At 44.2% G+C, this 26656-nt stretch overlaps 3 protein-coding genes across 6 annotated transcripts in view; 1 reads left to right on the plus strand and 2 right to left on the minus strand.

Annotated features, from left to right (window-relative positions):
- LOC126563976 (uncharacterized) overlaps positions 1-19784 on the minus strand; it is a 333716-nt gene extending 313932 nt beyond the window's left edge. The window contains exon 1 of the mRNA XM_050220858.1: positions 19775-19784. The gene's annotated coding sequence lies outside the window, so the exon portion shown is untranslated. The remainder of the gene's footprint in view (positions 1-19774) is intronic.
- The window catches only part of LOC126565418 (proteasome subunit beta type-2), a 549154-nt gene that overhangs the window by 394441 nt on the left and 128057 nt on the right, over positions 1-26656 (plus strand). The window lies entirely within an intron of this gene.
- The window catches only part of LOC126560416 (mucin-19), a 183722-nt gene that overhangs the window by 27169 nt on the left and 129897 nt on the right, over positions 1-26656 (minus strand). The gene's annotated exons all lie outside the window — the stretch shown is intronic.

Here is a 26656-nt window from a genome sequence, read left to right on the forward strand (position 1 = left end):
ATTGCACGCTTAATTCAATTCAATTAGCGACTAATTAGTTCCACGTGGTGGTGTCCAAAGCTGGCGCTGGACACTTTCCATTGGCGTGCCTTCGATTCCACTGGGCTGGGCGAAGAGTATGGCACAGACAAGCGGCAAGTGTCTGTGTGAGTGTATGTTTTGCGTCGCTGATTTTCCTAGCAGAGCTCTTCGGCGTACTGAGACAGGGTCCCCTCTTGCTGGTAAGCGAATAGCAGTGTACTTGGTGTGACGGATGAAAGGTACCTCGCGCGTTTCGCTTTTCATCACCAAACCGAACCGAACCGATCCCCCCCCCTCCCCCTTCTCTGCGCCTCACCGGAAGTGGTCATAGTTCGATTAGCTTTCGATGCGCATCAGTACGCACTTGTTCTGCAGATCTTCGACGTACGGTTCGCTGGAGGCGCGCGAACAAACATAAACTCGGCGCAAAAAAAAAAACCACGCCGAATGGGTTTCGGTATTGCTCGGTGAAATAAAAAAAATGCAATTAGTTTTGGGTCAAGTGCTGGTTAAATAGTTACAGGGTAATATATACGTCAGGCATTCATTATAATAAACTGTGCAGATGCTTTACGGCTATTCTTGTTCATACAAAATTAAACAAATAGTTCCACTTTTTAATGCACCACTGGAAGTCGCAGTGCATTAGCTATTTTATCCTTTTCATGCTATAAATGTGAGTCATTTGTCTTTTGTCATCCACCAAGACTAATATCACTCTGGAAGCTACAAGAAATGCATCATCATAATAGCTTCAGTGTAAGAAGAAATGGTCAGCAATCTCAAGAACTGCGAAATTGAAGACTTGATGTAACTATAATCTTACAGCTCCATGCGTGCCAAAGTTCTGATCCAACGGATAATGCACTGCAGACCGTTTGGTTGGAGAGCAAAGAAAGGAAATAAAAACACCAAACGTGTTTCGTTCGTCAAGCTTCAAACGGAATCGTGTCCTCTTCCGGGATGTGATGTATTAGATGACCAACGCACTCTTCTAATGGGAAATGATCTCGTCGAAGTAGTTACTTTGCTGGTGGGACTTGGGGGAAATTACTACGAAATAAAATTTACCTCTCCACAAGTGCCTCACAGAAAGACGTGACAACATGACGTCAATGGCAGTAAAAGACAATTCCGGAGCACATTACACAGCAAAATGCGAGATGCGAGTCATCGCGCTAAGCTGCATTGCACGTTGTACATTACACGCTATCTCTCCCGATCCAGATTCTACCGGATCTGTCAGCTAATCGTACTTGAAAACGAGATGCTAAACTCATAAACACACGGATTTTATCGTGGGTTGTCACTGTTGTGTGTTAAACATTGTTGGAAAGCATCTCTCGCGCGCACCCACATTCAGGTGGGGGGAGCGGCATTTTGGGCCATTTAGACTCCGGCAAAGTATTACAAATACATACACACAATTGGTGCACTTTACCCGATGGATGTTGAAGGTTGTTAAATTTAAATAATCTCATCTAACAGCCAGACAAAGTCTGCGTCCCACCAGTAGTAGTAGAAGTAACGATACCGGGCGCAAAGTGCCCTGATGATGATGATGATGATGGTGGTGGCGATGGTGAAATTCACTAAATCCGTGATTAGTGTGCTTTCCTGACTTGTCCGCTCGTTCTTTCTGCTTGGCCCCCTTTCTACCCGAGAGAAACGTTTATGGTGTTAGATCACGGTATTTACTTTCGACGGCGAGCGCTAATCATGCTTACTACACACACCCTCTACTTGTGGAACACGCGACTCTGGGGCAACTATCGGCTACAAGCATTTCGTATGCAAATGCGCACTCTACAGGCGACGGAATTGACTAACGGGTGGTGGTCGGATCAGTGTATGGAACGGACAGATTTGTACAACATGCGCTAGACACATCTCGTGCGATCTCGGAGCTTTGCGAAACGATGAGTGATGAGTGATGGATATGAACGATTACAAACATACGTACGTATCAGGTTCATTGGACAAATAACCTAACAAAATAGGAGGTCTAGTTATATCTCCAAGAAAATGTCTGTCTACAAGAGATCTTTCAATAGATGAATACATTCCAGAACTCAAAAGCCAGTCATATTTAGTTCTTATCTAGCAAAGACGTCGCATTCTATATCCGTTTAAAACACCGCAAGACACTTTCCACCAAATTAGCTCCAATAAATTAACCAATCTTTCCCCGAACACGAAGGACATCGCCCAATCCTTTAAGTCTAAAATGGCTTTCGAAAGTATTTACCTTTAATTAACAATTCTAGGCTTCAAACACTGCTAAGTGGTCCACTTTCTAAATTGATTCCGTTTAAAACCCTGACCCACATTCAACGGAGCACTTTTACGTTACGTTACTTTTGCTTACAAAGCATACAACACACAAAACACACAAAAATCCTTTCTGCCCTTCCGGGACAACTCACTACACCGAAATACACTAAAGGTTAGTTCTCGGGCTGCATGAGTTTTCGGAAGGATCCCGTGGTAAAAAAAGGTTGCGGCTCTTTTATTATTTCTCCACAGTATTCAAACAAGATGGCGAAGAAAAGAAAAAGCAACGACCTGCCCATGTACAATTTCCACGCCAAACCGGTGCACCTGTTACCATTGTAGCTGATTTTTGTTTTGTTTTGTGCAGATAAAGAAAGAAATCTTAGAATGAATACCCCCCCAATCCAGGACTCGGAGACTTCACTTTTGAACCTCACCAAACCAAGTGGGGGAGGTGTGTTCTACTGCTAAAAGAAAGAATGTAGGAAAAGTGAAATCTTTGCATCCAGAAGTTCGGTCACATACAGGCCGTAAATCCAGATTTAATGCTAAATGCGATCGAGAGCAGGACAAAAAAGGCGGGAGATTTTCTTGCGTTTGGTTTGGCGAGGGCCTCATGAGTTCATACCAGGGCACAAAATGGGTTTCGGTGTGCCTTGTGTGATCCCGTCCGTGTGTAGGATGAAGTCTTGTTTCAGTAGCTAGTGTCCAAACGCGAAAAGCATGTATTTTAAAGGTGATCCCTGTCCTGTCGGTGTGCGGGGGAGTTGGGACAGAAGACAAAAAACAAAAGAGAGCAGCAGCAAGATGTCACAATCGCTTCCGGTCTCTGTGGTCCGCTGGGTTGCGGAAGTTTGGCGAAAAAAGTAACTTTCGGAGAGGGTTTCACCCACCGCAACCGTAATAAATTTCTATTCAATTATGGGCACGATAAATAATATCAGATTGCGTGCGATATTTGTGATTTTGTTATGTGTGTGAGAGCGTGTTGTTTCCTTTCTCGGTTCGCATTTGGGTATTATAATGTTGACGTAAACAGAGTGTAACAAAATCTCGGTGACAAACATTTGAAATTTATTTTTCTGCTCCGCACAACTTCATAATTCACCGGCATTAATTGAAACAGAACAGCCTTACGCGCCGCTTATCTCATTCATCGACGCATTTCACAAAACTTCGCACGAAGAAGAAACTTCACCACATTATTTAATATCAAACAAACGTTACTCGATTAATGCAAATAAAAAACCTGTCTGAAGGCACGACGACTTTGTGTGCAAAAGGTTTTTCAAACAAATTACCCCAGCCAAGCACTTCCATTTTAACGGCCGCCAACGCTTTGGTCAGCGCTGTGTTTTTGAAAAAAGCTTTCATTATTCTTTGCAAATTTTCCGCCAACGTGAAAAGGGCGTTGATGCAATTGATGAAGATTTACTGGCTTTCAGAGTTTGCCTACACATCGGTGGAGAGCTTTTTCCCTTTCTAATGTCGGTTACTAGAAGTAGTGGAAAAGTGTATGTAGGTAGGTTGTTTCGAGAAGTTTTTAGTTACAAACAAACACAAGAGTTGAATAAAAAAAAAAAAACAATACAGCACGAATCTATCGCCTGTTTGAAGGTTTCGGCGCGACGTCGAAAACGATTTATCGTCTACAAAACACAGATCATACGTAATTACAGAAAGTGTAATCGTTTTATTTTTTCTTATTTGTTTTCCAATGCGGTTACATCCGCTGAGGGGAAAGCTGTAAAACTCTCCAACACACACTGGAACACGCTGGTAAATACCGCCGATCTAGGATCAGTGGGTGTCGTCAGCCGGTCGTCGTATGATCGCATGTTTGTAATCCTTCTAACGCGCCTTAGTCACGTCAATGTGAATCCCAAATAGGATGACAAACGTGGAGAAAAAGCAAATGAGGCATATTCTTCTTCGGCTACCCAGCTCACTCCAACACCATTCCCCTTTCGATTGACTTTTCCTTAATTCAATGCGAGACTACGGCGAAGCAAAAGCGACAGATGCAACTGGTATACTTGCTTGCACACAGCACGCCGCCAGCAGCGGCACAGTACATAGCAGAATGGCAAGCAAATCCGAAATATTGTTCCTACTTTGTTTGAGAACTGTTCGCACCCATTCGTGCCATTGCGCGGCGCGTCGTCGGGTCGCCGATAAACGTTCGTGATTTACTGCAGTTAGATGATTTATGGTTACACTTTTCTGCGGTGGAAGGATAATACCGGCAAATGGATCGGCCCACCCACCCAAAATATGCTCCGCGGTACGGGTTGCGGAATATGGCAGCATATTATATCACAAAACCCAGGGCTCGAAAGTTGAGGTGCGCAACTAAAAAGGCGCGGAAAAGCGGTCTTTGCCTAATTTGAGAAAATTGTTTTCCGTTCGTGGTGGAACACAAACAAAAAAATAAAAAAATAAAAAGCACGGAGCGGACAAGTGCAAAGTGGTGAAAAATTACGTTGATTTTCCTTGCAAAACTCTACGATCGACCACATCCGACCGGGAGTTCTCGGTGGGCAATTGGGGCTCATTTAGAAAGCGCGATTACTGGTTTTCAAATGCAGAAATCTTTCAAGTGAAGATTGCATGTTTGATGATCCTGCGCGTCGTGGGGCTTTAACATTCGTTGCTGCATGCTAGGTGGAAAATGGACTTCTATTCTGTTGGTTGTTTGTTTTCTACCGGGGCGCTAATTGTTGCTTCAGTTGCGCTAATAGATCGCAATGCACAAGGAAGTTCCATTTAGGATAAGGTTTTGTTTTTTCTGTGTTATTCGTACCGATGAAAGTTCTCTTTTTTGCTAGACAAATTATTCCTTGGCGGAAGTTTTATTAGCTTAATTGCATTATTTACCAGTTTAATTTGGGGGTTAGAATAATTGCTATTATGAAAATTACACGAACAACGAGCCCTTCTCTTCCTTCCTAAGAGTTTATTTGACAGAACTTTTGCTGCCGCTTACGTCACACTATTTCACTATTAAAAACGAATCGTTCGTAACAATTCAAAATAATTCATGCCAATCATTTGAAAAATTACTATATTTATAGTCATAGTTTTTGGGCAGCTCACATATATCACAAATAGCAAAATATTTACCAAAATTTAGATACTCTAGGTTAGAAAATCCAAACAAGCGTTATGAGGAGATTCGGTGGAAGAGAGCTAGCGGCGCCGGTTTTATACAATCAGAAATCGAATCTCAGTCGTCCCAAGTACGGATTGACTATTCGGCTGCATATAATAAATAAGACTTGTAAATCATTCTATGACCGGCAAGAAGAAAACGATTACAACACATGTTTTTTCCAGAATCAAGTCTTTAACTCATATGCACTTGAAAAATGCCCTGTCTGTAACTGTTATTTAAAATGGCTTTGAACCAGAAAAGAATAAAATAGAGAAAAAAAACCACATTAATTCCAAAAACAGCTATTTGAAGACTTGAAAGGGTTGATAAATCCTTGATAAAGTGGCGTTTACCTATGGCAACACCATGCACAGTTGGGGCTTTCCACTTTTTTTTTTCGCAACATATAACCTACAAGCTCTCTAATAGTGCGGTGTGGACCAGCAAAAAGTTGTCTTTGCAAACATTTTATGCAGCAAAACGAAACAACACAACAACAAAAAATTGGAATAAAATAAACAAGATAGCAAATCTCCTAGCGCCAATGTGCTTTGAACATCATGTTGGGCACTGTTGGGTCGACATCCGAAGACAGCACATTTCCCCCCTCCACCCCCCCTCTCCCTCCACCAGTACAGTTCCGGTTCTTCTTGCCGCGTACAATACCTAACGGGGCAAAACACGATGCATCATAGCCCGAAAAGACGCCCTGCAGCGCCAACGTCCTCGCGGGTGTTGACTCGTGCGGCGCAGAGCCTAGTGTGACTGCAAGTCGGCCCCAATATATCATTCCACACGTTGCCGCCACGCGCCTACGGTACGGGATTGAGTGTGATTTATAAAAAAAAAAAAAAATAAACAACTGCCAGCGAGAAGGAAATCTGTCTCCTCATCATGAAGACATTTTTCAGAAGGTTCCACTGCAACGGATGCCGAGTGCAATAGAGGCCGGCCGGTCGCAGCAGCAGCACTTGCAGTGTGGAGTTGGAAGAAGGTGCGTGAAGTGTGGCACAGCTTCGACACAGGACGCACCACTGCTCTTAAACGAGAACCAACTGACCAAAAGACAGACGGCGCAGACGACAGCGTCAATGACGACGATTGGAAATTTATAGGCGATTAATGATTTATTTTTCACATTAAAAGATGGTACAACTGCTCGGGACACCCGCTCGCTTGGTCTTGCGCTATCCACAGCTACATAAATAACCGACCGGTGGAGCGGCCAGCAAAATGTACGCGGGTGGGGTGGACGACTGGTCAAATGTATATTTAACTTGGCATTGGACGAGTATATTTGCTCCATTGATACAGATGCGATTATAAAGACGTGCGTCTTACGGCGTAGCGGGCGACTCACTGGGGCTTGACCACTTGATCGACTTTCCTTGCCAACACAGTTTGCGTCAAACGGCGCGTGCACTACGCCACCCAACATTTTCCGTTAGGATCTGAAGCAGTCCGGATGCAGTGCTCGCATGAAGCGCGGAGTGTACCACAAAGAGAACGATTGCAATAGATGCGCAAAAAAAATTATATATATAGTGCCAAACTGAGTTGTCCTGCGAGGACCTAGAATCGACAATAGTCTCTTCAGAACTTCCTACTAGCATGGACAGCGAAACGCATTAACTTCTGATACAATTTATCAGTTTTAATGCTCGCTTAATGGCATTCTTTTGTGTATAAATTTCATAAATAACCGGCCCAAACCTTCCCCACCACTCTGTTACCGTTCCCGCTGCTAGGCGCAGCGAGTTGGAGAGCTCTATTGTATAAACGATTGTTTCGTGACCAGCCACCGGCCGCTGTTGTTGTACCGAGAAGCGACGAAGACATGGGTGTCTCTAGCTGACCGGTGGCCGGACAGTGTCCTACGGTCCACGAACAAGTGGCGCACAAGCAGGACCAAGGACAGAAAAAAGCATTAGGAGGAAACGCTTCATTAAGGATGCACACCTCGCAATGGGTAAATACGTTTGGCAGTGCGTCTCCCTTCGCTAGTCCCCGGTTCGTGACACAATCTGCTGCGAAAGCAAAGGAGAGCAAAAACCTGTGCCAAAAGTGCGAATAAGACATGGCAAAAAAAAAAAAAATACTGTGTGCCAACAACGATGAAATGATAAAAATCCTCCAACATGTTTAATGGCGAATAAAGAGAAGGCATAAGGATAAGCGATTTATCTTCCGGACGACAGTCGCCACACTCAATTGGAACGTGGTACGATGACAAGGGAAAGGATATGTATCGTGCACGTTTTCACCGAGGCGTGTTTTTGTAAGGGAAGATGCACGTAGAGCATAATAAGATTGTATTATACTTAGGTTTTTTTTTGTTTGGAGTCAAGAATTTGTGCTTTAAGTTTTTATTGAGCAATTGCGGAACGTGTTATACATCTTTCTAAGCTGCAATTATATTTATGGCGATTTTAAAACCGATTTTTTTACAATAAATTAAGAAATTCAAGACGATTTAAAAAAAAATCAATTTCCAATAAAGGTAACACTGATTGATTGCAATTTTATCGCTTACTTGTGCCATCCACCACAAACGGGGCAGAAAGGAATAAAATAACCAGACGTACGCTCATCTTGCCTTCACAAACCGATCGGAACAAACCGTACACATTAGCTTGCCTGTTGCTATAATTAAGTTTCCCCCATAAATGTATGCTTTAAGATAGCGCAAAACGAACAATGAAAACAAACAACAAATTGAAAACGACGGCATGGAGTCAACCGATACGACCGAAGAAGTACAAACAAAAACACTCTCTCAAGACGAACTAATTCAATTAGATTCGTCCTATTGCCTGCCTAGACTTCCGTCTGGACCGTGTCCCTGGCCTGGTCTGGCAAGTTGTTACCAACTTTCTTCAAATGGTTCGTTCAAGAATTGAAACGATGAAAAACGTAAACATGTTGCCTTCTTTTGACAAAACCCTTTCCCTTCGCCAGCGCTGGCCAGTGGAAGTGCAGCTACCAGTGCACACTTTTCCTTCGGTTGCGACTCTCGATCGGTTTCCCGCTGTGCAACTCATCCATTATATTGCGTTGCCATCGGTCCAGTGCTCGTTTTCACCCCGAACCCCTTCTTTCGGTACGATCATGGTCGCTTAAATTGAACTGATGGACGCAGCAAAACAAAAAAAAAATGGTTCGAGAAAAACGGCATCAAATAAATATCATTTCGGTGCGATGGCTTTTATATTCCACCTCTTGTGTTGTAAGCAACCCCACCACGGCCACCACACGGTACTTTATCAATAAATTGATGGTCAATTAATGCACCCTAGGTGGTTGGCGCCGATGCGCTTTTCGACCGTGGACGTGTTGCAGAATGGGCGGGAAAAGAAGAGATGTGTTTACGGGTGTGCGATGATTCCCAAACATACAGTACCGTTTGGCAGAACGAGATAATCTAAAAGAGGATCTGAAGTTTACAGGAATCGATAAAGGTTCACCTTTAAAAATTACCTTTGAGACTATCGGAAAGCAATGGCAGCCGAAGTAACTGGTCCGTTTGGGGAAATCGATAAAGTTCGTCAGTAAATCGTTACCGTCCAATTACTTTATGTAATGTGATGTGATCAAACTTCGCCCTGTTTATGAGGAAGATTTTTCATTTCTGTTTTGTTTGCCATTCGAACTGCTTCTACTTCATTTACTAAAATTAGATGATACACTGAAATTAACGATAACTAATGATCGTTCGTATTTGATTATTATCTTCATCTTCTTCTTGGCTTTACGACCTGCTAGGGCACGTTAGGCATCAAATGTCTTACGAGAATTATTGGTACCATGTAGTTTGGTCAATCAGTCCCCACTGGATGGGACAGTCCAGATGGGATTGGAATATGGATGCCTCTACCATTGGACCTCTCGAACAATTGAAGCTTAATTAATACTGTTAATATTGGTTCCAAATTACAGATTATAGCAAATGTTGGGCACATTGACACTGTTTATAAGCCTGCAAAGTCACATATCAATCAGAATGAGCGACGATCATGTCGTTAATCGAAAAGAAACGCAACGGACCTCAAGAGCAATAAATAGATTTGTATTTGAATCCTTCCTCGGTAGATCTAACCGACAATCAAGGCATAAAAAGAGTGAAAAATGGCAAACTTTATCTTTGACTACAACAATTACGGTTAAGGTCCCAGCTGCCGTAGAGTCACTCAAGTTCCTTCTCTTCTTTATTGTCTTCGTAATGGATCAGGAGGTTAAGGGATAAGGGTTAAGGTTAAGGGAAGGGATCATTATCCCTTCCCTCCGTTCAGTTTAAGACCACAATGATCCATGGTTACGATTCGGATTTTCCGAAGTCAACTGCATAAACCATCTGTTTGACTACAACGTCCCAAATGAGCGAATTTAGAAACTTTCACTGAAGAATATGGAACTCCTCATAGTCCTATAAGTAGAATATATCATTTTACTCCCTTCATAGTCCTATCCCTCCTGTTTTCTTCTTCCTTAGGAATTATTTCTAAGTCCTGATTAGTAGACATTCATAATTGATGTCCTACCAGGATTCGATTATACCCGGTCCTGCCGTGTGAAGACCGGTACCACCGGTCGCCTACCACACCCCCATAATCCTCTTCATTGACAACGAATCGGTTATCAGCGATGCTAGCAATAGTTTTATTGCCATCCCAGTTTATTTTATTCCTTAAACACATACATTACTGTGAATTTCAAGCAGTTATAGATCTGCACCATTTCAAGCTGGAGAGTTCAACAGAGAAGGCACGAACTCGGCATTCAGTAGAGGCAATAGTCGTTCTCGTCTGTCACTTTGACAATTCGGATTAAAACCTTTCGTTCCAATCGCTATCGATAGATAAAGCTATCGGTAATATAACAGGCACGTACATAAACAACGGCATTACTGATCATTGACGTTCGTTTTCACTCGTTGCCGTCTTCCGCTGGATAAGTTTCGATGATGGCAGTAAGCAAAAACGGCAAAGGAACAAACAAAAAACTCTTCACTCATGCAGTGTACAACAAGAAATGTCCAAAAATGTGCACTACATGTGTAGAAAAACAAAACGAACCTTACGGCTCCGGGCAGCAGCACAAAAATAACAGCCACAACGTGCACTTTTGCGCCTCCGTTCGCGTGAAGGTTACCATATTTCACGACCCGGCTGTTGGCACTTAAATTATTTCGAAAAGCCCTTAATCCGTGACAATAACCGGAAGTACGAACATTAATGCTTTTAAGACGTTCTTTCGGTTCCTTTGCACTCGTGGTGGCAATGTTTAATCTCGCTTGCCGCTCGATAGCCGCTCGATACCGGGGCCTGATAATGCTGCTGCAATAATACCGTCCGCTGTGCACAGGACCGTACTCCGGGAGGGATGATACCCGTTCAGCTTTTACGCCAAAGTTTGGTGACGGTGTTTTTATTTTGGTCACTCTTTTGTTTTTTTTTTTCAACCTTCCCATTGAAATCCATCCGGTTGCATCCTTTGCACAGGATAAGACAACTCCGTATGGTCGGAGTTGTCGGGTACACACACACGTAACCGAACAAATTGAGTCAGCTACGCTGACAGGCGAGTGAATCAGTGATAGAAAAAAAAATTTGTAAAAGATAGGATAAAATAATAAAAAAAAAATGGAATACAACATGTACTATTCCATTTTTATTTTTCCTTTTGGCAGCTCTCTTCATCCCCGTCGTGACTTGAATCGATGCCAAATTCTTATGAAAGAGTTTTCATGTCGCTCGCTTATTATCCTCGGGCACACCACCCATGTCCTCGAGCATCGCTATTTATTTTTTGCTTCTCCTTATCCCCCTCCGGTAAGGATTTTTCATTCATCTCCCCGTACTGGTCCACTCCTGCTCCTTGTCACCTCAGAGATGGCAATTTCTCGCTCTCGTTCCAGCCGTTTTTATTTCTTTATTTATACATCTTCCCTTCCATCCCTTTGTCACATTCCGCAGGACTGGCGCAAGACAACAGCGTTCGGTTGGCTGTTGGAGAATGCTTGCTAGCTGATGGTTTGGCTGATGGCAGAGGCGCAATGCTATTGCGAACGACACATTGATATTATCTGCTCGTCACCATGCCGTATATCTCAGGGCGGGGAAAGCAGTTTGCACCAGATCCGTCGAAGATGTTTAGCTATTTTGGTGACTGTATGTGTGTGTTTAGGTGCGTGTATGCATGTGTGAAACTCTTCCGTATGGTCCTGTTATTACAATTGCATTGTTGTAAGATACACATTACATCGAATCGCTCCATTTGCCAAATGCGTTGAACTCTACACGATCGCTTTGTGCGATTGTGAGTAATTGTTTCCAGCTGTCCATATACACATTTTTATTTACAATTGATTATGACGGTCCAATGCCGTATTGTCAACACCGCTTGTGTTGAAAAAAAAAAATTACAATCATATTGATAAGGCATTTCCTCCCTATTATTTGCCTTATCCCGGGCATACTCGGTTGTGGATGGTTGTGGTGATGGTGTTGATGATGCTGATGATGATGATGATGATGATGATGATGATGATGATGTAGTGGTGGTTGTTGTGAGTTTTGATGGTCCGGGGCTATTGCTGTGTCTATTGTGATGATGGTGGTTGGTTACATCCGAATTCCGGCTATAGTGGTGATGTGGCCGTTCTATTGTTGTCCTTTGTGGATTGGTCTGGACTGCAACAAACAAACAAATATTGTTTAGACAGCACATTTATTTGTCTTCGTACAGTGTTCTCCAGTGCATTCCAGCAATGACATTCCAAGCTCAATCTAGTCAACGTCCAATCAAAGGATGATCGACAAGCTCTATCCCGCAGCAGCGAAAGCGACTTCACTACTCCCGAGACTGAACCCGCCGAACACCCCGAACCCGACGCCAACATTGTCAAACTCAATGTGCCAAAACTGGACTGGAGTGGAGAACACTGCACTTTGAACAACGCCTGCCTCCCTTTTACGGCAGTGTTGGAATCACCCTCGAGTGCTATTGCCCAGTCATCGGATCACCCGTGGCACTACAAAAAATACACTTAAAACATAGACAACACAACATTTAACAAAAAAGGAATTGGGGAATACGAACAAGGATTGGAAGGATACTTGGGATGTGGAATCATAGGACAAGACCGTTGTCTCTGGCGAATCGGTAAATGATCCTCATGTAGAGGAGGTCCCTGGTAGCCAACACTTCTCTGATTTCTGTACCCGGTCGTCTGCCGACATTCTCGACTGCGCTCAACAAGGAGGGTCTTGCGGTTTCAAATTCCACGCAGGACCACAGAAGGTGATCCACATCGTGGAATCCGTTACCGCAGCCACATACTTTTGTCTGAGCCAGAGTTATACGCTGTAGATGAGCATTCAACGCAAAATGATTCGACATCAGTCGAGACATCATTCGTATGAACGCCCGGTCCACAGAGAGCCCATCGAACCAAGGCCGCAGGGACACTTGCGGAGAGATCGAGAAAAGAAAACGCCCGAGTTCATCCGCCTCCCACATGCTCTGCCAGCGAGACAGGAAAAGTTGCTGTGGGAAACGAAGGAACTCCTGGGCCGAGATAGGTCGGTCGTAAAAAGCGCCTTCCTGGACGCCTGTTTTGGCCAGTGAGTCTGCCTTCTCATTGCCGGGAATTCCACAATGAGAAGGGACCCAAATTAGCGAGATCCTATACGCCTTATCGAACATTGAGCCAAGCAGTTCAATGATTTTTATGGTGAGGAAATCCTGACTCTTAACAGCCTTCGGAGATCTCAGAGCTTCAATAGCACTAAGGCTATCAGTGAAGATGAAGTACTGATCCGAAGGTCTCGCTGCTATCATCGATAGTGCGTAAAATATTGCGGCTAGCTCTGCGGTGTAAACACTACATGGCTGCCTCAATTTGAAAAAAGCTTCGGTGAACTCGCTAAAAACACCGAAGCCAGTGCCCTCCTCAGAGGATGATCCATCAGTGTAGTACTGGCTTATTTGGTCTAAATGACCATACTTATCCATGAAAATACCCGGAACTACCCTCGGGCGAAGATCATTAGGTATGGTCTTAATTTCCTCGTGCAATGAGGAATCTGTTATTAAAATGGAACTGTAGTTCTCAGGAAGGGCAGCACGATTTAATGCCTGTGGAGCGCTAGCATGCACTTGTAGGGCAACAAAATCTTCGTAGATCTTGAGGATTTTGCTCTTAGAACCTGTCTCTAGAAGCGCTTCAAAATTTTCTATTATCAAGGGATTTGATACTGAACAACGGACTAGAAGGCGAAGCGACAGCATTTCAAAACGTAGTTTGAGCGGCATCACTCCGGTCATCACTTCTAGGGACATGTTGTGTGTGGATTTCATGCTCCCTAGTGCGAGTCTAAGACAGCGGTACTGTAGCCTTTCAAGCTTGAGTATCAACGTATTGGATGCCCAATGGAAGCATATGCTTCCATATTCCAATACGGATAGCACCGTTGTCTTATACAGTCTCAGGACGTCTGATGGATGTGCGCCCCACCAGAATCCTGTGACTGTCCTTAGAAAGTTGATTCTTTTACTGCATTTTTGCACCAGACGGGTGAAGTGAGTACTCCAGTTTAGCCTAGAATTGAACCATACACCAAGGTATCGAAAATTGTCGGTAATTGATATCTTTTCACCATACAGAAAGACATCAATTTTCGGGTCATATAGCCTTTTCTCCCTGTTTTTTCCCGTATCGCTAAAAGGAGAAAAGACTACCATCTCAGTTTTCGTTGCAGAGAACTTGATACCAAGGTTTTCACACCACTCGGAAAGATTGTCCAGAGTGGTTTGTAAAGCCAGTTGTATTTCGTCGGCGTCTCTGCTTGCAACAGATATAACGCCGTCGTCTGCCAATTGTCTAAGACTGCAGTTTGGCGCTAGACAAGAGTCTATCTCACTAACATAAAAGTTATATAACAGTGGGCTCAAGCAGGACCCTTGTGCTAGTCCATGGAAACTGGTCCGCTTTAACTGCACGTGACCATTGTTGAAATTCATAGCTTTTTCCGACAAAAGGTTGAATAATAAGTTATTCAACTTTGGTCCCAGGCCCGCATTTTCTAACTTTTGACTCAGTTTGTATGGAGAAACTGAGTCAAATGCCCCCTGTATGTCAAGGAAGATAGACCCCATGTTCTGCTTGCGTGCACGGGCAAGCTCTATTTCAGTCACCAAAAGCGCTAAACAGTCATTAGTACCTCTGGCTTTACGAAAACCAAACTGAGTACTTGAGAGAAGGTTGTTGGTTTCCAACCATTCTTCTAACCGTAAAAGAATCATCCTTTCAAGGAGTTTTCTCAGACACGAAAGTAATGATATCGGCCGATATGAATCGTGTCTTGATGGCGGTTTGCCAGGCTTCAAAATAGTGACAACTTTCACTTCCCTCCATTCTTGCGGGACGCTGTTGAACTCCAACATATCGTTGAAGATTCTTAACAGACGTTTCTTGCCCATGTCGGGAAGATTTTGCAGCAGTTTGCTGTTGATCTGATCCAGGCCTGGGGAAGAATTTTTGCTTGAAAGGAGAGCAAGCGATAGCTCAACCATAGTGAACGGTGAGTCCATGATAGGGTCACTGCCAGGCGCATTTTGATGAAAGTTCTGCGCAGGGACGAAATCAGGGCAAAGCTTGTGGGCAAATTCATTTAGCCACTCGCCAGAAAAGCTTTCGCTCTCGTTGATGTTGTTGCTGTTTCGCATCCTTCTAGCCATCCTCCAAAGCGAATTAAGTGATGCGGAAGGGTCTAGGTTATTGACGTATCTACGCCAATAACCCTTTTTCTTCGCCTTCAACAGGTTTTTACACGATCTCTCCAGTCCTTTATATTTTTCATATAAAGACCTTGAGCCCGTGTCCCGGAATGCTTTAAACGCCTCCCGCTTCTTATTAAAAGCCGCTTGGCAATCCTTGTCCCACCAAGGAGTGGGAGGTTTTTTGAATGTCCTTGCTTGGTGGGAACGCCTTGTTTGGGCCTCAAGAGCGCACTTGTTTATAATTGAAACAAGTTTTTCGTACTCCTGAACTGGAGACAAATCTTCCAAGTCAAGAGAAAGCGAAGCGGCTACTAATTCACCGTATCTTGTCCAGTCGATGTTCCTCGTTAAGTCACATTTAACGGGGATTCCACCTCCTGGACATCCTCCCTTGATGTAGGAAATTTCTATCGGCAAGTGATCACTGCCGATAGGGTCCTGGATCACCTTCCAGCTAAAATCCAGAGCCATCGCTGATGGACATAGAGACAGGTCCAGTGCACTCGCCCTACTCTTCGGTGTGTGCATCCTAGTTGCCTCTCCTGAGTTGAGGATTGAAAACCCAAATCTGTCGCAGATGTCTCGGATAATTGGAGCGCGAATGTCATCCTTATCGCAGCCCCAGTCGATTCCATGGGAGTTGAAATCTCCCAGGATCAAAAGTGGTCCAGGCAAGACCGCTGCTAAATTTCCAAGATCCTCTTTGATCTTTTCAATTTTTTCTTTTTCATTGTTGGCTATCGGGGGGATATAAATGGATGCAATTGTCACGTGAAGATCGCCAATTTTTGCCTTGACTGCGACATTTTCGATAATTTCTTGCCTAGGGGTAGGTATTCTGTTGAAAGCGTGACTCTTTCGAACACCAATTAGTACTCCCCCACCCCTTGTAATGCGATCTTCACGGATTATATTATATCCAGGGAAGGTAAGATTAATTTCTTCCGATAGCCAAGTTTCACAGAGGGCGAACACATCGCAGTTGTGCTCGCCCACTAATGCTTTAAAGGAGTCTAGCTTGCCAAGCAAACTCCTACAGTTCCACTGTAAGATGGTAGCCCTTGGAGGAATTAATCGTCCAATCGGACCATCATGCTCAAGCATGGCCATTGGGCCAGCCACTGTTTGATCATCCCCTTCAGGAAAGGAAGGGCCCAAGTAGCGATCATGTGCAGGTGCTGCGGGAGGTTGAGGGTCATGAGGAGGGACTCTAGGATCTCGGAAAGGGACGGGGTAGGGGTTTTCGGACAACCCCCGATTGGAAAAGCCAAGCTTTCCAGAGGGGCTTCGGTCCGGGGAGATCGCTTTTTCTTGGGCTCCTTCCTGGCAATTTGGGGAGCGGGAATGGGATGTTCAGCATCTCGTTTTTGGACTGGGGTGGAAGCTTTAGCTTTGGCGAGACGCTGTTGTGCCAAGGATTTAGTTTTTGTCCTTAGGACTTTCCTTTGTACCTTTTTATAAGGTACTCTCTTCACCGGTCTCAATGGCACCTGTTCGAGTGCAGTCGGGCTGGACTTGCCATTTGCATCTGTACCCAAAACAGCAAAAGGGTTTGATGCGTTTGCTCCCTTTAGAGCATCGCTGTACGATCCGCGTGCCCTTTCGGATATTGTTTTCGTCTGCTCCTTTTGGAGTTTTCGGTACACGGGGCACAAAGCTACCTCGTGCCACTCGTCCCGGCAATGAGAACATTTTTGGGAGGGAGCTTTGCACTCCTCGGTGGCATGTGCCCCTCTGCATTTTCCACAGGAAGTTTTGCGAGTGCAAAACGCATCGGCATGCCCAATCCGACTGCACTTTGAACAGGTGGCCACCCTTGGTACGTACGGCCGGTCAATGGGTATCCTGAGGCCTTCTAGAATGAGGGCCTGCGGGAGTACCGTACCCTCAAACGTAACCCGGATTGAGGAGGTCGGGACATATTTTTTTTCTGGCTTGCTTGAAGCATCAAGCTTGAAGAGCTTTTTTGCTTCAAGCACTTTTATCTTGGGCGAGTTCGGGGTTTGAAAAACCCCAAAGCCCAATTGCACCACTTCCTCCTCAGGGTAATCGAAATCCTCGATTACGCCGGAAACCTCAACCAGACTACCGGGAATATAAACCCGGTAGTGCTCCGTATATTCTGGGTCAGCCGCAATGACGTTGGCTTGAGCCCGGTCCTTTGCGGTAACCCTGATCTTATTTGGACGCATCCGAAACACATCGGCAACGCCCGGGTACTTCTTGAACAGCGATGCCGCGATCGTCCTCACATCGAGCTGTTTTGTTCGTGGCATAAAATAAACAACCGGCTTACCCTCCCACGACGGCGGGTAAGCACGCGCTCGGTGTTCTGATAGCGGCTCGTTAGTTGCTACCAGCGGGGCACCCTTTGTCAGCGGGGCACTTTTTGTCACCTGGGCACTCTTTGCCAAAGTGACACTACTACAAGTGGCCTTCGATGTCGAAGGCCTTTCGTCCAAGGCAATTTTTTTTGCCGCTGGTGCAGCCTTGGGACGCCCTGGCTTTCTTTTCACTTCTTTCGAGTGATCATTCTCCCGATCGGAGTCGGAAGCATCCTGCTCTACCGCCATGGTAGGGCCGGAGACAACGGAGCGGATAAAAAAAGGGGTAACACTTACCGTATCACACGATGCACAAATAAACACACACCGACACACACACACACTAACTTGTGGCACAAGCGTCGATCAAAGCGATAGCGTTGCGTTGATACGCTTGCTTATCGCTACGATCAGCAGCAACGATACACACACTCACAACACAAGAACACACGTCGATCGCCACTCGATCGATAGAAGTAACGGTACACTCTCCGCACGAATATCGGAGTAAGACGGAGACACCGATAGGTGCGTTACGGGTAATCGCGTTGACTACGCATTCGCACTCGAGAACAATAGCCTCTTTCTGCCGTATACAAATGATCCGTAAAGACGCTTTCGAGCGAAACACGTCCTTTCGCTACGGAAGCTGGAGGCAGACTGACATATACACATCTATTCGCTATATTTTGTAGTTAAAGCATTTTTTCCTATTTAATGTTCCAAAATTCTCTTAGAGTAGCATAAATTGACAAGTTCTCATTGTAATATTATGTCTTAAAAGGACGAAAGAATCAAGCCGAAGGAAGGATCGCATTTAAAATGCTACACCTCTCCATGGAGGTCCAATAAAATGATGAAAGTAGCATACTACTCTACAGGAGTTTTATATATCAGAATCAGGTCACTGTACAAACGACGCCCGGTAATAGCTGGCAGGCGGCATTTGCCTTTTGGAAAAAAAGCCGAAGAAATTCCGGAAATACAGAATACGTTGGCATGCTGCTGGTATGAAACCGGAGAGCCAGTAAATTTACTTCTGCATGCAGTAATTCAAGCTGTTGTCAACAGTACTGCCGGAACTATGGTACAGATTTCATACCAGTGACAGTAAGTTTTCAGCACTCATGATTTGTGGTTGTCAGTTTGCGATGCAAGGACGAAAATAGTGTCGTATTGGTAAGATTTGTTTAGATCTTTTACATTGAATATTGAGGTCAATGTTGACTATGAACCAGTTGGCGCTTGGCGACTGAAAAGTTGATAATTCGCCATAAAACACAATCACAACTATTGTTGTGACAAGATTGTCAAAGTTGTCGTATGCTTCGTATAGATTTTACCTGTTACTTGGTTTAATCGTTCTACGATTGCTCTACAAATGTTTGACAGATGTGGACTAAAGCTGTCAGTTTCGTAACTCAAGTCTTGATTGCAGGAAAACCTAAGCCATGCAGCTAGTTTGTCGAAATCAAATGATACACACATTCCACCGCGTTAAAGCACGAGTGCATTTTCAAAAATAAAATCAAACATCAAACTCGACAAACGGCAAACATCTATTTTTGGTCCCAGTACAGCTCATCAAGCTGAACGTTCTCGTCTCGTCGCACCTTCGCGCACCCATTCGCCACCTTCACCATAGCACCCTCCCCCGGCTGGGTAAGCCAAATGGCGATGGAGCATAAATCTTTGGCGCCACAATCGCCTCGGAGCGCAGCCCCATTACACGACACTAACGGTCTTGCTAACTGAGGGTTAGCGCTGTTGCCACGAAAAATAAAATAAATCTCTTCCGAAACAACATTAGCTGCCATTCGTGCATGCCCCGCACCGAGAAACCCATCGTACCGAACCGGAGGGAATCCTTCAAATTACTGCCAATTCTCAATCATGCCCTCCCGAACTTCGTAGCGTGTGCTTGGGTGCTCGACAAAGCAGACAACCAAAACTAGAGACATTTGCTGGGCGTGTACAAGCTCATTACACATGACTGCGGGTACAAATGGTACAAGCAATTAATTTCGGGGTGATAAGTTTATTTCCGGACCCGATCATCTTCTGCTTACCAGCGTGCGCGCACCTGCTGCCACCGGGATGGGCAAAGTCGTATTAGATTTTTGTCATTTTAAAAGAATGTTAAAACCCTCGATGATTGGGTCCGAGTTCAGTACAATGTAAAATAGCTTTTTCAAATCTTTAAAAATGCATTGTATTTTACACTTTTTAACTACTTAGTAAAAATATCGCGGGAAACAAATACAAATGGACAGCTAAGATGTGTCATAATTCAGCGTAGGATTGTAACAACACACAAAAGGGTTTGTTTGTTGTTCGAACCGAATATCCGCGTGACAGTGTAACTGTGCCAACTGTGTGCTGTGCTGGCCGTTTATTTTCATTCTCGTTGATCACGAGCCTGCTACGTCTGCTTGGGCATCCTTCCGATTTCTTGTTTTCGTGTGTGCTCTGCCTCATTAGCGACAATAGATCGACACAATAGTCGTTAGTTCATTGATCGGTACCGTAACCCTTCCTCCTACCACGGGTTTATCATCCCTTGCTTGTTACACCCAAACCTGAAATGAAAGTATTTGGGGTGGTGTGATCATCAGCACGCATCGCTGCTTTTAAACCAAACAAACAGTTCATTCACGATGCGTATTAACCCAGACAATCTGACCACAAAAGGATCTCCCATTTGCGATCGTCGTACGGCGTGGCTGAACGAGAGAGAATTTTTCATAGATTGGTCTACGGTTTGGGACGGAATATTTCTACATTAAATTCACAGTTTTTGAGAATGCTTCTAATCAAAAATCTGTAAATATGTCGCACATTGTAGCCAAAAACGATTATGTTCAGAGGACTATCAAGAGTGTTTTTTAAATAATTATTTTGCAACCGGTAATTTTTTTTGCAAAAATTACTCACATAAAAGCTAGCGATTTTTTTAATGTATTCTACTTATTTTTGAGACTACATCAAACGCTTCCACATGATAAAAATTGTTCATATTGTTAGCCGATCTTCATCTTTATTTTCAGAATTGCGAATTGCACAGAAGATGATTTCCCTGTGAATATTAATTGTTAGCGAATGGCTGGTTCAATGATATAAATCATACTCTTCAAATGTTCTCGATCTGCAGTCTTGTTGCTAAACTATGCGATGAAGAACCTTACTGTACCACACCCCACAGAAGTTTTGGAGGCGCTTCGACGATCATTTCAGTATCATCATCAATTTTGACAACTGACTTATCGAACTACGTGCTATCAGCCAGTCTAGCAAGATGGCTGGCGTAACCTAGAAGATGGTTAAGCCAAGAATAAGGAGAATTTTCCCAAAAAACGGTAGATTTTCGTTTTAACAACACCAAACAGTACGAAATGTGTTACTAAAACTTTGCTCGCAATCGCCTCAGGGCGGCCCAGAGGTGCCCCGCGTGGATCGTAGATATAGTAGAATAATATTTAACTGGTAATTTGAAGGGATTCAGGATAAAATATTTATTGTAATAACGTTTCTAAAACATACAAAATTATGACAATCTCTCCACTGGCTGTGCAGCTATCGAAAAGCTATGCAAGCTAGCTCAAAAATGATCTTCAAATGCGAACCAAGAAGAAGCGTCCTGTACAAAAAATACCAAAACAAACAGCTAATCTCAAACCCACCTTTTCAAGGAAGAAGGGCACGTGTAGCAAAGAAATTCCTTATTGCCCAGTATATTGATTTGTGACGATGTGCTTTTGGCACCGTTTCAGATTACACTCACTCGCGCTCACTCACTGCAAGCACACATTGCAGCGGGCGGCGTATTCATTTCACCTTTGGAACGTTTTCAAATCACGCCACCGAAAGCATTTATTGCAACAGTGAAAAAATGAATAATACAAAACCGATTGCAACCCCCCCAACCCCCCCCCCCCCCCCCGCTACCATCCCATTGCAAAAATGCAGCTTCCTCTATATCCGTACAAACATGATTTGGAAAACAACTAATACTGTGTTTATGCACTTAGCCTACCTTCGTCTACCGGTGACAACATCCGCACAAAATCGGGTCGGTTCGATTTGTTTCTATGACGCAAATGGTGCATTTCCGTGAGTTAGAATCTTGTTTTTATCGCATAAATCGAATACCAGGCCAATGGGGTGTGGTGGTGTTTCTTTATTTCGCATAGTTGGTTGCCTGGTGAACTTCAATAGCGAATTGGTGTGTTTTTTTTTTTTTAGGATTTTAGAACAAATGGAATGCGGATATTTTGTGAAGTGAATGGAACATAAGAAAGCACCAAGACAACCTGACAACGAATAGTAAATTTAAAAAAACCAATACAAATAGCTGAAGCAAAGCTGTTCCCCCATTATTTTAAATGTAAATAATCATTTTATCAAACTAGCTCTCACCGAGCCCACTAAAATGAATCATACACTTTGCGTTGGGCAACCAAAACAAGATGATATCCGTTCGTAAGTCACTCGTGCCCTTTACCACCCCTTAACCGCGGCACAAGAAACAAGGGATAGAGATTTATTATCTTCCTAATTTATAAACTTTTAATTACGCAGAACACTTCATAAGTCGCGCCGGACCACTTTTTTATGTGTGGGTTTTTGGTGGCTCTCGCCACCTTTACAATTGTTTGGTGGAGTGCATCATCTCGTTTTCATGCACCACATTATCCCGAGAGGGCACAGAGGCTTCATTCCACGGTTAGTGGTTTTCTTTTGGCAAGCTAAAAGCTACCATAAATTACAGGAAGACAAAATGCGACCGAACGAAAAAAGGGAGCACAGAGAGAAAGAGAGAGAGAGAGAGAGAGAGAGAGAGAGAGAGAGAAAGAGAGCTAGCAAAAGGTACAAAAAAGCTAAACTCACATTAACCGCACACACACACACGCGGCTTTCCCTTGACAACGGTTGCATACTCGTGTGCAGTCTCGGTTGAAAACGGATCTTTCCCAACTTCCGAAAGGACTCGTCGCTTTTCACAAGCACAGGAAGAAAAAGGAACGAACAGGCAGCATTAATTATTACATCGTTCGTAGTGTCGCTCGTTGTACGGGGTTTGCAGCACATAATGGGAATAAAAAAAAGGGCAGCTCTCTACAATTTTACACTTCTTTACTTCAAGTTCGGTCCAGACTCCTGCCGGGGGAGCGTGTAAATGCAACAAACCGAAAGAACGTACCAAAAAAACCCGCGTCCACCGTTGGTTTACATTCAGCGACAACACGATTTGGCATCGTTTCCGCCTATTCCTAGCAGTGGAGCCTTGCTACATCGTTATCCTGCGAATCGCGATGCTACGGCACCGCGGGAAGATGATTTCGTCCCGCACTTAAGAGCGACTTGCCGAATGGCCACTTTTCCGGTGCAGCTTCCAACAATTCGGGGTGGAAAAAAAGGCTGGACCGAATGCGGACAGTACTGAAGGGGAGTTTATATTCCTCCGTGACAAATTCTATTTGCACGCTCGTTGTGTTCATCCGTATCGGCTCATTAGCTTCGATGGTACCGTGCCGCCGTGTTAATCTGCAGTGCAATTTGTCTGCACGCCGTCGAGTGAGACGAGACAATTGTGCTTTTTGCGGGGTGCACCTTCGCTTGTTTGGAGTAGTTCACTTTAAGGGTATTGTGTTAACGTTTTGAGTTTTAAATTGCATATTCATTTGCGTAAGCAGATTGTTTAATTCAAATATAGAGTTTTCTAGATAAACTATTTGATTAGTTCAGGTTAACCTGGATCCTGTTGCATTTTTTAAGTTTTTTCAAGTTGAAGCTGCATCTTTTAGACAGCTCGGAGTGGCAAGTTTTAGGTCGGCTCAATCCTGGAATATTCAAACTAAGTAACATTTCTATTCCAAAATGCCTGCTACGATTTCAATTCACCTTGAAAGAGGTGGAGGATTTGTAGCAACAAAATTTCCTAAGAGGTAGAGGCTGGAATTGAAGCTCTACTTGACAAGTTTTGATTTAACTGCATGTTTAAATCTTTATCAAAATTACCGCTTCCCAAGAGTTCCAAGAAATTTGCACGATAAGCACGATAAGCAGATTAGAGCACGATAAGAACGCGATCAATCAGTACAATCGTGCTAGTATTAACAGCTCACATCATCCAACAAACACATGGAGCGTCTTTAGATTTTTGTTTACATTTTGGTCTAATCTCAGCCAAAGGAATCCCCATCGGTCTAGGACGTGTGGTGTGTAACGATTGTACATTTGCCCTCTGGGAACTCTTCAGATTTGGAAGCATTATTCGGTATTCGGTAGGTCGGCATGTTGCGAACCACCAATTGGCCAACCAACCCGATCCGCACACACAGCATTCTTTGTATCCTTCCAACCTCAAAACTGATCATGACGGCTACGGATGATGATGATGATGATGATTTGAGGTTGTTTACTGTCTCGTGGCATGATCCGATGCGGGCAATCTTGTTATTTTTAGATTGTTATGATTGTTATTTCTGTCTCGGATTTTCCTTGGGTTCCGCCGCCGGTCAGATAAAGTACACCAACGGTGGTCTCACCCTCCCCTCCCTTCGATTACACCACCAGCAGAAGCCAGCCAGTGGACAAAATGAGACTGGCGTGTTGCTCTAGAAGTTTGTCTAACGTGTAGATGAATGTGAAGGCAAAAAAAACTTAAACAACTTCAATGGGACTGCATTCTCAGACGTATTTTGCTAGTAGCACCTGCAGAAAGTGATACAGCTGCTGTTGTTTGAGTTTGTTTCATTTTCTTTTTTGGCACAACACAGACGGGTGTATTTTACTGCTTTGGTTTTCATTTTCAAACGATGCGTCTAATTTTAGTTTTGCAGTACAGGTATGATTTACTTGACAAATTAACCATAAATCAACCGAGATATAATTTCGAAAGTACGTTGATTTTTTGGAGGAATAGTAGCTCCTAGAATAAATCCATAACTACACAAAATTACAGTGTTAAATAATTACCCCAAAAACATACAGTTGTTTAGAAAATTCATGATTAAGCATGAGCTGAAGGAAAGCTTTAAGGAAAAAGTGAAATTGGAAATCAATTTCCTTCCCACCATCAGGCATAATAGTTTTCACGATTCTACGGCTAGCAGCACGAGTCGAAAAGTTTTTTGACGTTGCTCTTTTTCCCACCCGAGAGCTTCGTATCACGTGCTATGTCATGAAGCAGTAGTCGGAACAATCAACTACCGACCCAATCGAAGAGTCATCATCTCTTCGCCCAACTGTCCGGCAACAGTTCAGATAATAATAATACTCATGCAATAGCCTGCCAGCGGACAGACGACGTGGCCGCCAACAAGCACACACACATACACACTGTCGGGTGGATGTGGAGCTGTCGATATGAATACTGAGTGCAGACGCTACCGAGGGCTCACGAAAAATGCTGCCCCGAGAAGGTTCGCTGTAGTATGCTGAGGACTTTCCGTCGAGTTAGAGTTTTCGTACGGTGCTAAGAGTGCTACGGATCCGTGTCGGTAGCAAAGACAAGCGGCATAAAAATTCATGAGAATGTCAAAACCATTCCCAAACGCTCCTGGAAAGCGAGAACGACCATCGAGTAGCAGCAGCAGTGCAGACGAGGACGGTTCTCTACATACTCGGTTTAGCAGCGCACAGGGGAGACGTGTTGTCTTTTTCTTCAGTGCTTCGCCGCATTGTATTTTTTTTTTTTTTTTGCTAAATCGCGTTAGGTCGAAGGCCACAGTTAGCGGCCGTACCGGGCACCTCGAGACATGTACATCTGTCCCGAGGTTGTGAGATATCTAGCAACGCCAACGAAGAACAACGGCACTGTCAACTACACACAAACCGCCCTAAAACTCGCCCCGTCACAGCATCAAACTGCTCGGTTCCGATGGGAAAAAAAGAACAGAAGTAAAGTGTTCATACTAAATACTGATTCGCGATTACGAGGAACTTCTCACACCCAACGTAAACGCGTGAGCAAGCGTACGAGACAAGCATCGGGTCACACAGCTTCATCGAGCATCTTTAGGTCGGTGCCGGAAAGCGCACCAGATTGTCCTTTGGTCCAAGACCAGGACCAGTAGTCGTCAGCGTCGTGGTTGCCACCGTTGTCGTGCTGCGCCCTTCGAGACAACCCCTCGGTGACATCCTGCATCATCAGAACGTGTTGTTACACAGGGGCCAACAATCGTCGTGTGTATGAGTTAGTGTATGTGTGTCTGGAGGGGGAGTTGCAGCTCACGTCCCATTCGGAACACATTTTCTGGTTGTGTCTCGATTTGTCAGCAAACGATGGGGGCATGGCATCTGACATTGTCAACCTCTCTCCAGTAGCATGTACAAGACCAGGCAAAAGAAAAACCTTATGTCTCTGACTGCTTCCGGATGGCCCTTCGGGTTACCCACCCGGTTTACATCGGCAAACAGGGTCGCACACAGTAAGGAAGCAGACGAGCAGCTTCGATACCGATTGTTTCCTATTCATTTTTAGCTCCCTGCTTCACAAGACACACGAGCTCGCTGGACAATAAATTTGTTAATCGATTTTCGATTTGACCAGAAACCCTCCTAACCATCAGAGGATCAACTGCGAACACATCGAAATGCAGCAACGACAGCTGTGCTGCATCCGGAAAAATGGAAGAAAACGGTAGCTAACTGCGGCAAATCAATTTGCATAGCTATTTTGCATGCATGTGCGTGTTCACTTTTTCTAGTCGTGGGAATGTCAACAGTAAATCCCGTACAGTAAGCGAACTATTGGAACTACTGGAAGAAAACGCTACAAGGATAACAGCATTTTGCATAGCCTTCCGAGCGTCATCTGGTGCGGCGAGAAGAAAATATGACCCCACCCATTCTCGAACGCGTCCAATCATTTCTCATTTGAATGGCACACGGTGCGCCTCAGAAACGGACGACCCTAAATGTCATCCTGATCAGGAAGTCCAGCTCGCCAAATGCAGCAAATGAAGCAGATACTACTGATTACTTTGAACCCGAGAGGCTTAACTTTGCTATTAGACGTCGTAATCGCCACACCATCAAGATATGCGTGGACACATCTAACACATATCGCAGCCGACAATTCTGCCCCCGCGTACGTGTA

Source organism: Anopheles maculipalpis, chromosome 3RL (assembly GCF_943734695.1).
Source record: "Anopheles maculipalpis chromosome 3RL, idAnoMacuDA_375_x, whole genome shotgun sequence".
Classification (NCBI taxonomy): Eukaryota; Metazoa; Arthropoda; class Insecta; order Diptera; family Culicidae; genus Anopheles; species Anopheles maculipalpis.